The following is an 11,319-nucleotide window of genomic DNA, read 5'->3' as shown; positions in this document are numbered from 1 at the left end:
ATATCGAGTTGTACCAGACGTTTTTCAGTAATAAACGTGTGCAAGCTTGATTTCGTTTCTTCTTCTACTCATATTCTAGTTTCTTTTGATTGCTTGATTGCTTGATCATTGGTAAAGATCCGTTTTAGGACCTTACAAACAGATAAACTTTGACTTATATGCTTGTACTATATACTCATCAAATCACGCACAACAATACGTTTTATAACATCAAGTTACTGAAGCATTTTCGTATCATCAATGCACAACTGACTTGTAAACCACAACTCATATATCTCAGTTTTAAGACTATAAGATATTATCATCACATAATTACTCGTGATAAATTCCATGAAGTAATTCTATGAGCATGGATTAATCCAATACTTAAATTCTCCATTTCAAAGCATTCATGAATATTGCAGCAAAACTATTGCTATGTCTAAAACTCTTTAGACAATCTACAATCCAATTCATGACAGTCTTAACTCACTACTTACTTTAAAAAGTATGATCGACTGTGGATGTTTGAATAATCCAATTATTCAGGAAGTAAAACATGCAAGATGAAACACAATAATAAACAACTGACAAAAGATATTAAACAATACTCATAAATAATTCTCCATTACTTAATCATCAAAAGTCAATTAGATTTACTTTGTTACAAGTTTCTAAATAACTATCTAACTCCTAAAACTAATATCATCTTTCAGACCAATGCTCCTAGCATGATGAATGTGCTTAATCCTACTCAAACCCTTTATAAGGGGGTCTGCATGATTCTCTTCTGATGATACTCTCTTCACGACGAGGTGACCTTCTTCTACTCTATGTTTGATGAAATGGTATTTTCTGTCGATATGTCTTGATCTGCCATGATCTCTTGGTTCCTTTGTTAATGAAACTGCTCCTTCATTATCACAAAAAAATCTCCATCGGCTCCTTGATGGCTGGCACAACTCCAAGGTCTTCGATGAAGTTCTTCAACCAAACAGCCTCATTCGATGCTTCGCTTGCTGCTATGTACTCTGATTCACAGGTAGAATCAGCCACCGTCTCTTGTTTGGAACTTTTCCAGGTTACCGCTCCTCCATTTAAGGTAAACCCAACCAGATTGAGAACAGAAGTTGTCTCTTTCTGTTTGAAAGCTAGCGTCACTATACACAGTTACTCTCAAGTTATCACTGCCACCAAGCACTAGGACCCAGTCCTTAGTTCTTCGCATATACGTGAGAATATTCTTAACCGCTATCCAATGAGCTCTACCTATATTTACCTGATAACGACTAACCATGCTCAAAGCAAAAGCCACATCAGGGCGAGTATATGTCATTGTAACATCCCCCTCTGGCACGTATCACAATATTGTCCGCTTTGGGCCACTCGACACGAGGACTTCCCAGGGGGTCACCCATCCCGGTACTACTCCCGCCCGAGCACGCTTAACTGCAGAGTTCTTATGGGATCTGTTGTCCTCACGGCTTTAAAACGCGTTGTAACAAGGAAGGTATCCACACCCTTGATAAGGAAATGTTTCGTTCTCCTTCCAAGCCGATGTGGGATCAGGTGCAACCCACCTTCACCCCTCATTATAGGGTTCGACGTCCCTGTCGAACACATCGACCTGTGCCCTAGCTCTAATACCATTTGTAACATCCCCTTCTGGCACGTATCACAATATTGTCCGCTTTGGGCCACTCGACACGAGGACTTCCCAGGAGGTCACCCATCAGACATACCAGCACTAATGCACCGGATCCCATCAGAACCCCTATAATGGGGGGGGGGGTGAAGGTGGGTTGCACCTGATCCCACATCGGCTTGGAAGGAGAACGAAACATTTTCTTATAAGGGGTGTGGATACCTTCCTTGTCACAACGTGTTTTAAAGTCGTGAGGGCAGCAGATCCCATAAGTGATGGGTTTTGAGCATTCTAACACTCTTATGGTGTACATGCAACCCTAGAAACCTTGGATCTATGTTTTTTCTAATATACATGCAAATTTGATTTTACAAGGTTTACATCCTAACTAGCATGTTATGGGGAACTTGTAATACAAAAATCAAGTAGAATAACATACCTTTTAGTAGCTTGGATTCCTTGATGACTTTGTGAGCCTAGCACCCCAAATGTGATGCCTCAAATGCTTCACACAACACCACAACACTTAGAATAACGAGAGAAGTTCATTATCACACAAAATCGGCTTGCCCTCTTGTTCTTACACTTAGTGGTCCGATTTTGCTAGTCAAGGGGTCCTTTTTATAGTTGTGTCACAAGTAGGGTTACCACATGTAAACCCTAATTGGCATGGATTTTCATGTCCCATGATCCATGGGTTTATAATCCCCATGGACTATCCATGGATCACCTTATGGGTTTTAGACCAACTCCATAAACCATGGATCATTAGCCCACTATATAAGAATGGATGATTTACACAATCAACCCCATATATTTAATTAGTCTCCTTTTGATCACCAAATTCATTCTAAATTAATTCTTGACCAATACTAATTAAATAATATTATTAATATATTAGAACTTATAATATATTAATAAACTTTAAGTGTCTTTTTTCTCATTTTGTCTATCCAAGTGTTGCAATGCCATGCAACCCAAATGGACCATGTTGGGTCGGGTCAAGTACATACCAAATATAGTTATGGACTTAGACAATATATCCAACAGTCTCCCACTTGGATAAGTCTAATAACTATAGTTGCAGATATGACTTCAGGAATCGTAGCTCTTTCAAAGTCTCTCGGAACTGAGATGATGATGATACGCCATTTAAGATAAGTGATCATATAATCCTCTGCTCTCACGATATCAGTCGGACAAATACATGGAACATGGTCTTACTTATTGTCCAGCATTTGTTTCTCGATCTCTGATCTGTTTGACATAGAACTAAATTGAACACATCAATTAGGTTCTGACCGGGCCCGGTACATAGGTAAAAAAAATCATCGAGGGGCACAGATATCACTTCTAATCCTAGAAGGAACAGATAAACTTCGAATCATATGCTTGTACTGACTACTTGTTGAATTATGCACAAAAGCACGTTTTATAATATCGAGTTACCAATGCATTTTCGTACAATCAATGTATAACCAATTCATATTCAACAACTCATATCTCTAGGTTTAAAGATTTATATGATATTACCGTCTCACGGTCACTCGAGATAAATTCCATGAAGTGATACAAGTGAGCGTGGGTTGAGTCCAATACTCAGACCTTATGAGCACTCATGAATGTTGCAGCAACCATTGCTATGTCTAATACACCTTAGACAATCTACAAACCCAATTCATGACAGTATTTATTCAATACCTACTTCCAAAGTAAGACTGAATGCGGAGAGTTTGAATAATATAATTATTCTGGAAGTCAAAACATGCAAAATTGAAACAATAGTAAACGATTAACATAAGATAGTAACACTTTACTCATCAATAAATAACAACTTTTATTTAATCATCAAATGTCAATTACATTTTACAAGTTTCAAAAAACTATCTAATTATTAAAACTAATATCAACCTTCAGCCCGATGCGTCTCGCATGCTGTAAATGCTTAACCCTACTAAGTCCTTTCGTGAGGGGATCTGCTGGGTTCTCATCTGATGATACCCTCTTTGCCACGAGGAGTCCTTCTTCTATTCGATGTCTAATGAAATGGTATTTTCTGTCAATGTGTTTGGACCTCCTGTGATCCCTTGGTTCCTTAGCTAAAGCAACCGCACTTTCGCTGTCACAGAAAATTTCCATTGGCTCTTTTATAGCCGGTATAACTCCAAGGTCTCCAATGAAGTTCTTTAGCCATATCGCCTCCTTTGATGCCTCACTTGCTGCTATATACTCTGATTCGCAAGTTGAATCAGCTACCGTCTCCTACTTGGAACTTTTCCAAGTAATTGCTCCTCCATTTAGGATAAAGACCCAGCCTGACTGAGAGCGTAAATTATCCCTATCAGTCTGAAAGCTAGCATCGTTATACCCTACCACTCTCAAGTCATCACTGCCACCAAGGGTAAGGACCCAGTCCTTAGTCCTTCGCAGATACTTGAGAATGTTATTTACCGCAGTCCAGTGAGCCTTGCCAGGGTTCCCTTGATATCTACTGACCATGCTCAAAGCAAAGGCCACATCAGGGCGAGTACAAGTCCTAGCATACATGATTGAGCCCACAGCGGAAGCATATGGTACATGACTCATCTCAGCTATCTCAGCCTCTGTACTCGGACTCTGAGTCTTACTCAGTTTGGCGTTACTCTGGATCGGTAATTCCCCTTTATTGGAATCCTACATACTGAACCTCTTCAGCACCTTATCCAAGTAAGTACTCTGACTAAGTCCAATTAGTCTCTTACTCCTGTCTCTCAATATCCTTATCCCTAGGATATAGGTAGCTTCCCCAAGGTATTTCATAGAGAAACACTTCCCAAGCCAGGACTTAACCTCCTGCAAGGTTGGGATGTCATTTCCTATGAGTAGTATGTCATCCACATACAACACCAAAAAGCTAACTATACTCCCACTAGCCCTAACATATACACATGACTCATCCTCGCTCCTCGAAAAGCCAAAATCTTTGACTTTCTCGTCGAAGCAAAGATTCCATCTGCGAGGTGCTTGTTTCAATCCGTAGATGGATTTCTCAAGCTTACAAAACCCTCTGGCTAACTCATGTAAACATCCTCAACCAACTTTCCATTAATGAAAGCAGTTTTGACATCCATTTGCCATATTTCATAGTCATGAAATGCAGCAATGGCTAGCATAACCCTAATAGACTAAATCTTTGCTACTGGTGAAAAGGTCTCATCATAATCAACTCCCGGAGTTTGAGAAAAGCCCTTTGCAACCAGTCGCACCTTATATGTGTGTACATTACCATCCATGTCGGTCTTCTTCTTGAAGATCCATTTGCACCCGACTGTCTTACGACCTGATACATTGTCAACCAAGTTCCAAACTTGATTGTCATACATGGACTGTATCTCGATTTCCATAGCCTCTTTCCATTTAGCAGCCTTAGGGCCTGCCATGGCTTCCGTGTAGCTGTTAGGTTCATCCAGACTTACCAGTGTGCTATCACTGATAAGCATATCACCTTCCGCAGTAATATGGAAACCATAGTAATGCTCAGGTGCATTCCTAACTCTTGTGGAACGCCTCAGAGGTATGGGCTCGTCAGTCGGATCAACATGAGTTTCCTCCTCAGGTTGATTGCTAGGGTTTGAGGTTCCTTCACCACTTGACTCTTGAATTTCTTCAAGGTCAATTTTCCTCCCACTGTTTCCTTGGCTTATGAACTCTCTCTCTCATGAAAGACTCCTCTTCTAGCTACAAAGACCATATTCTCACTAGGTCTTTAGAAGAGGTAACCAAAGGATCTTTGTGGGTAGCCGAAGAAAATACACTTCTCACTTCGAGGTTCGACCTTATCATGAGACTCACTCCTCACGAAGGCCTCGCAACCCCAAATATTGATGTGGTCCAAATTGGGAACTTTCCCAGTCCACATCTCATGAGGTGTTTTGGCAACCTTTTTAGTAGGGACTAGATTCAGGATATGGGCGGCAGTCTCTAAGGCATACCCCCAGAATGAGATTGGTAACGAGGCTCGACTCATCATGGAACGAACCATGTCCAACAAGGTTCGATTGCGCCTCTCAGCCACACCATTCAGCTGTGGTGTCCTAGGAGGTGTCAATTGTGAGACAATCCCACATTCCTTAAGATAGTCAAGGAACTCGATACTAAGATACTCTCCTCCCCGATCGGATCGGAGCATCTTGATGTTCCTGCCCAGTTGATTCTCCACTTCCTGCTTAAACTCTTTGAATTTTTCAAAGGTTTCTGACTTATGCTTTATTAAGTAGATATATCCATATCTACTATAATCATCAGTAAAAGTCACATAATAGCGATTAGCATCCCTTGTGGCAGTTTTGAAGGGTCCACACACATCAGTGTGTATGAGGTCCAACAAACCCTCACCCCTCTCACAAGTACCAGTGAAGGGTGATTTTGTCATTTTTCCAAGTAAACAAGACTCGCAACTATCATCCGACTTTAGGTCAAATGATTCCAAAACTCCAGCCTTTTGGAGTTGGCATATGCGCTTCTTGTTAACATGTCCAAGAGGACAATGCCACAAGTATGCTTTGTCTAAACTATTTGAAGAATCAATACACAACACATTATTTCCTAGATTATCTACAACATTCACAGCTTCATATACACCATCACAAGGTAATGCTTTAAAGTAAAATACATCATTGTAATAAACATTAATAGCACCATCATCATTATCAAATGAAAAAGTAAACCATTGTTTGTACAAGCCATGAAAGGAAATAATATTTCTCGCCATTTCAGACGAGTAACAACATTTATTCAAATCTAACATTAACCCATTATTAAGCAATAAAGAATAAACTCCTATCTTGGTAACAAGTGATGCTTTCCTATTCCCCATGATTAAGTTTATCTTCTCGTGCTTCACTTTCTCACTTCTTCTTAGGCCCTACAAATCAGTACAAATGTGAATACCACAACCTGTATCAAGCACCCAAGAGTTAGTATGCAATGAGTTATTAGACAATATAGTGTAAATACATGCATGGGTGGGTTTAACTTTCCCATCCTTTACATCCTGCAAGTATTTGGGGCAGCTTCGCTTCCAGTTCCCCTTTTCCTGGCAGTAGAAACATTGTGCTTCCTTTGGGTTTGAAGAAGGAGGAATGGAACCTTTCTTGGTTCCACTTGAAGAGGACCATCAAGAGACTTTCCCTTGGTACCCTTAGAAGGGGTCTTCCTCTTCTTCCCCTTTCCCTGCCCAATTGCCAGAACAGGAGCAGTAGTAGGAGTAGGAGTAACAACTGATTTACTTTTAAGGCCACTTTCAGCGGTCCTTAAAAGTCCTTGAAGCTTACTTAGTGTGACTTCCTCCTTGTTCATATGATAAGTCATACGAAACTTATCATAACTTGGAGGTAAGGAATGGATAATGATGTCAATCGCCATGTCCTCAGGGAAGTCCACATTAAGCTTCAATAACCGGTCCACGAACCTTTGCATTTTCTGCAAATGACCGGTGAGGGACTCTCCCTCCTTCATCCTAGCTGTTATCATGGAGGAAATGATTTCATACCTTTCCTGACGAGCACTCAGATGGTACCTATCCATCAGATCCTGGTGCATCTCAAAGGGTAGAAATCTTCATAGGATTTCTGGAGTTTTGCTGTCATTGTGGCCAACATGATGCAAGACACCTTAGTGGCATCTTTCTCATGGGTAGTGTACTCAGCAATCTCCTCAGGAGTAGCAGTCGACTCATCGATAACCTTTAGCTCCTTATCGAGGACATCCTCTTTGCCCTCATAGAGAGTAATCATTCTTATGTTCCTAATCCATTCATTGAAATTGGAACCATCAAAAGTGACTTTCCCACACAAGTTCATTAGGGAAAAGGAGCCTGTAGGGTTTGAGCCACTAGCAGTGTTGGAAGACATCTGAAAGAAAGAAAGACAAGTTTTATTAGATAAAGAGTCCTTAATAAGTCACCCAAATGAAATATTAAGGCTAGGGCCCAACAAACTATTTATAGTTCGAAGAGGGATGTCGTAATCCAAGCTATAAAATATTTGAAGGTAGGGAAAATGACGATTTACCAATTTCCACCACAAAAATGAAATATATTATTAAGTTTTATTGGATTTGAAATTCCTAGATCTTTTGAGATACATTGAACTTTCAATGGCATGTTTGAATCTCGATTGTGCCCTCTCAAGTTTGTGACTGGGATGCCGAGGATCACAAACAAGGTGTGAATAACCATGCAAATTGACTTGGTACCCTTAACTTTTATCACCTAATCGACGTTCCGGTTAACCACACGCGCTCCACCGATCTATGATAAAATTAAGTTACCCTTTGCCTCTCTTACTAGTCCTTGTTAGTGTGTCGGTTAACCACACGCGCTCCACTAACGACTTGGTAAGGTACAAAGTGTAATTTCATGGGTAGCACCTATTTCACATTTTCCTAAAGTAACTAAGATTGGGAATTATTAAAGTATAGTTACTTTATAATTTCATTATACTTTTAATGAGCATTAAGGTCCTATCCTACCCGTTCGGTTAACGACCCTCCACCAGTCAAGGAAGCGGTGAGTGAGAGTGGACACCCATTAAACTGCCATTTTATAGGCAGTAACCTTATACCCCCCCCCCTTATAGACCGGCTTCGTGAATGAGGTCTACTAACGGTAAGACTGACTTATTCTTATACATATCTATATATTTAAACTTTTAATATAATAATAGTATAAGGGTTGAATTTTAAACTTTTAAAATTCTAAGGTTCAATTTGGAAATTAAAGTATTAGGGTGTAAGACTTTACAAATTCCAAAACTTGAGGGCAAGTATTGAAACTATTCAAGACTTTTCATTTCATAACTTATGAGTTTAATGGTCCATTAAAGTGAAGACTCTTCATTTTATGTAACCTCTTATTCTTTAATGACACTTTTAAAGAAGTGACTTTTGGTTATCCATAACTTGAGGACAAATTATGGACTCCATCATTAGGCATTAAGATCAAGAATCATACTAACAAGCAATTTACACATAATTTCTATGATCTTCTAAAACTCATAAGTATAAACATTCATATTGAACAATTTCAAGAATCATATTAACACATATAAAACTTGAAATTTGATAATAACCATTATAATCATTATCACTTCAAAAAACAAATTTTATAAGTCCAAAACAGTTTAGGGTAATGATTCTAATCCATTTCCAGCAGCGAAACTCGAAAATCTGATCACAGGGCCTTCTACTCATCGAGTGCATGATCCTACTCGACGAGTAGGATGAATTTACTCATGGACTCGTCGAGTCCCCCCATGGACTCGGAGAGTTCATATGAACAGTGAACAGTTTTCGACTTTTTCAACCAGTTTGCATCAAGTATACAGAAAACAAGCCTAGGCTCTGATACCACTGATGGGTTTTGAGCATTCTAACACTCCTATGGTGTACATTCAACCCTAGAAACCTTGGATATATGTTTTTTCTAATATACATGCAAATTTGATTTTCCAAGGTTTACATCCTAACTAGCATGTTATGGAGAACTTGTAATACAAAAATCAAGTAGAATAACATACCTTTTAGTAGCTTGGATTCCTTGATGACTTTGTGAGCCTAGCACCCTAAATGTGATGCCTCAAATGCTTCACACAACATCACAACACTTAGAATAACTTGAGATAAGTTCACTATCACACAAAATCGGCTTGCCCTCTTGTTCTTACACTTAGTGGTCCGATTTTGCTAGTCAAGGGGTCCTTTTATAGTTGTGTCACAAGTAGGGTTACCACATGTAAACCCTAATTGACATGGCTTTTCATTTCCCATGATCCATGGGTTTATAACCCCCATGGACTATCCATGGAGCACCTTATGGGTTTTAGCCCAACTCCATAAACCATAGATCATTAGCCCATTATATAAGAATGGATGATTTACACAATCAACCCCATATATTTAATTAGTCTCCTTTTGATCACCAAATTAATTCTAAATTAATTCTTGACCAATACTAATTAAATAATATTATTAATATATTAGAACTTATAATATACTAATAAACCTTAAGTGTCATTTTTCTCATTTTGTCTATCCAAGTGTTGCAATGCCATGCAACCCAAATGGACCATATTGGATCGGGTCAAGTACATACCAAATATAGTTATGGACTTAGACACTATATCCAACAATAAAAACTCTACAGTTAAGCATGCCCGGGCGAGAGCAATCCATGGATGGGTGACCCCTGGGAAGTTTTCGTGTCGGGAGCCTAAAGCGGACAATATTGTGATATGTGCCAGAGGGGGATGTTACAAATGGTATCAGAGCTGGGGCACGGGTCGATGGGGGGGGTGAAGGTGGATTGCACCTGATCCCACATCGGCTTGGAAGGAGAACGAAACATTTTCTTATAAGGGGTGTGGATACCTTCCTTGTCACAACGCGTTTTAAAGCCGTGAGGGTAGCAGATCCCATAAGAACTCTGCAGTTAAGCGTGCCCGGGCGAGAGCAATCCAGGGATGGGTGACCCCCTGGGAAGTTTTCGTGTCGGGAGCCCAAAGCAGACAATATTGTGATACATGCCAGAGGGGGATGTTACAGTTATAGCTTACATGATAGATCCAACGACGGAAGCATACGAAACTCTACTCATTTCTGCTATCTCGGCATCCGTACTCTGTCTCTGAGTCTTACTCAGTTTGGTATTACTTTGGATAGGCAGTTCCCTTTCTTGAAATTTTCCATACTAAAACGTTTTAGTAGTTTTTCCAAGTATGTATTCTGACTAATTTCATTTAGTCTTTACTCCGGTCTCTCAAAATCCTTATCCCTAGAATATAAGCAGCCTCTCCCAGATCCTTCATAGCGAAACACTTTCCAAGCCAATACTTAACCTCTTGCAAAGTTGGAATGTTGTTTCCTATAAGAAGTATGTCATCAACATACAATACCAGGAAGGTTACTATACTCCCACTAGTTTTTACATATACACAAGATTCATCTTCGCTTCTAGAGAAGCCAAACTCTTTCACCTTCTTGTCAAAGCAAAGATTCCATCTGCGAGTAGCTTGTTTCAATCCATATACTATTTTCTCAAACTTACATACTCTATTCGGATACTCTGCATCTACAAAACCTTATGGCTGACTCGTGTAAACATCTTCAACCAGTTTCCCATTAAGGAAAGCGGTTTTGACATCTATCTGCCAGATTTCATAGTCATGAAAGGCAGCTATGGCCAATTACCCTAACAGATTTTATCTTGGCTACTGGTGAGAACGTCTCATCATAGTCAACTCCTGGGGTTTGAGTAAAGCCCTTCGCAACCAGTCGAGCCTTGAAGGTGTGTACCTTTCCATCTATGTCAGTCTTCTTTTTGAAGATCCATTTGTACCCAACTGTCTTACGACCTGACACATTGTCATTGTAACACCCCGACTCTCAGGTATAAACTTTTCAATCTTATATTTTCCATTTGAAAGGTCGACTCGACGAGTTGGATGCCCTGACTCGTCGAGTAGGCACAGATGGGTCGCGTGTTTTAAGTGACCAACTCGACGAGTTGGAGGACCGACTCGACGAGTTGGAGCTGGAGGATGAAACCCTAATTTTCGGGGTTTTGCACCATATTTAAAGGATCATTAGCATCCCTTAGCCTCCCTTACAGCCCCCTTTGAGCCCATAAACCCTAAATCGCGTTTTCTCTCCATATTTGT

At 39.9% G+C, this 11,319-nt stretch overlaps 1 pseudogene; it reads right to left on the bottom strand.

Moving 5' to 3' along the window:
* Positions 1-1,360: 1,360 nt before the first annotated feature.
* Positions 1,361-1,478, bottom strand: LOC145141513 (5S ribosomal RNA; annotated as a pseudogene).
* Between the last annotated feature and the right edge of the window lie 9,841 nt (positions 1,479-11,319).

This window comes from Lactuca virosa, chromosome 9 (assembly GCF_052849685.1).
Source record: "Lactuca virosa cultivar CGN04683 chromosome 9, Lactuca_virosa_CGN04683_v6, whole genome shotgun sequence".
NCBI classification, from domain to species: Eukaryota; Viridiplantae; Streptophyta; class Magnoliopsida; order Asterales; family Asteraceae; genus Lactuca; species Lactuca virosa.
The sequence above is the reverse complement of the archived record's forward strand: the minus strand, read 5'-3'. Positions and strand labels throughout refer to the sequence as shown.